Source organism: Penaeus monodon, chromosome 25, assembly GCF_015228065.2.
Source record: "Penaeus monodon isolate SGIC_2016 chromosome 25, NSTDA_Pmon_1, whole genome shotgun sequence".
NCBI lineage: Eukaryota > Metazoa > Arthropoda > Malacostraca > Decapoda > Penaeidae > Penaeus > Penaeus monodon.
This window is the reverse complement of record NC_051410.1, coordinates 17,021,653-17,023,467: the sequence shown is the minus strand read 5'-3', so window position 1 is coordinate 17,023,467 and position 1,815 is coordinate 17,021,653. Positions and strand designations below refer to the sequence as shown.

Genomic DNA, 1,815 nt, shown 5'->3' with positions numbered 1-1,815 from the left:
TTGTATAGAGCCAGCAGTATGTTATGAATGAATATGAACTCATCAAGCAATAAAATCATAAAATACTCATTAGGAAAAAAAAACTTTACTCTTTGTAAATGGTAAGAACAATTACGTTACCTTGAGTAACGAGGGTCGCCTTATTTGACCCAGTTTGACATTCATTTACCTTTCCTTAGGCGCAAAGGTCAATTTTATGAGTATTGAAGGAACGATGAATTTGATATATTTATTATGGGCAATTCAAATGGAGAATTTTGATTATACATATATGTGTTTGTTATTATTATAATACGGTTTTCAAAGGTTGATGCTGTATTTGGCGTGGATACTTTTCTTTTCGAATAATGGTGTAATCTATAAGAGATATCTGCTGGAAAGCTTTACGTGTTTGGGACATGCTCGAAACATTGCGACATGTGTGCGTATTCTTGTATTCATTATGTTTAAATGCATATAGTTTTGGTGCTAATGAGGGTAATGCAAGCTTAATAATAATCCAATGGTAAATGGGTAATGGTGTATATCATTTGCATCTCTTGCAGTACAATAAATATGAACATAAAAAAATAGTTATGTTGAAATATTGTTATGAAATGGTAGTCAGCTATACACATAAATTTAGACAGTGATTACAATATGATAATCGCAAATAAATGTTCACAAGAAATAAGCAAGAAAAATACACAGAGCAGTAAAGAATTACTTCAGAGAACTGAAATTGGTAACACATTAACATGATAGTAACATATTGACTGGGGATAATTTCACTTGAATATATATTACAAGAACATCTGTTTCATTTAACAAATGTTTAATTGTGAAAGAGGTGCTAAAACTAATGATAAAAAACAGAACAGTGATACAGAATAAAGTATGATAAATATAATGCACTTAACAACAAAATATCCAGTTTGCTCGGTAATCATAAATCATTTCCTCTAGGACCACCCATAACAGACCAAGAACTACCCAAAAACAAACCGGAAAAGAAACAGGACAATAATCCCCCAGCAAACTGATAAAGAGCCAGACCAGTGCATAATAGAATTCCAAAGGCTCCCCCCGGACGTGGCAACAGTGCGGCCGAGCTGCGCATGCGCCTGGACCGCGACCCGAGACTCTCCCTGTGGCTCCTCCGAGGTCTTATTTTCCCCTGCCGAGTGATGCAAAGCCAATGCATCACCTTTGATATCCGACGGAGCTTCTTCTGTGTCAAGGCAGTTCATTGAAACATGAAATTTAAATACTGTGGGGATAACAACGCACAGGTGAGTCCTAAACGTGGGTTATTTCGTGTCCTCGTTTCTAATGGCTGATTCTTTAGGGGGGGATTTTCTGTAGGATTTCTCGGGCTGGGATTGCTTGCTGGGGGGGTTTCTTGGGGGTTTTGGGGGTCGGTTGTTGCGAGGGGAGAGGGAGGGATAGGATTAGGAAGGATTGAGGGGGAAGGGATGTCCTGCGTGTCCTAATGGGTCAATATGGGCGAGTTGCTGAGGGAGAGCCTTAGGATTCTCCCGGAAAATGATCCTCGGGAGCCTGAGTGAGCTGGGATTTCGAGCTCCAGTTATTTACCAGCGATTATTTTTTTGATATTATTTGTTGTCTAGGCCTATCGACGGAGAGGTTGTTGTGGTTATTTTTATTTATTTATTTTTTTGTGGGAGAAGCTTGAGACGGTTTGGCCTTGGAATGTCTGGCCAGAAGTTCAGTCTTGGCCTCTTTGTCTGGTTATTTTCGCCTCTTATTACTAGGCTGGAGGAATTTGAGGGCTTGTTGTTGTTTTTATGATGTGGGAGGAGAATAAGTCAGGGC

The 1,815-nt window shown here is 39.1% G+C and overlaps 1 protein-coding gene across 1 annotated transcript in view; it reads left to right on the top strand.

Annotated features, from left to right (window-relative positions):
• LOC119589086 (protein tyrosine phosphatase type IVA 2-like) overlaps positions 1-1,815 on the top strand; it is a gene marked incomplete at its 3' end in the record, with an annotated part of 23,919 nt that overhangs the window by 10,501 nt on the left and 11,603 nt on the right. Inside the window, 1 exon segment of the mRNA XM_037937662.1 lies at positions 946-1,271.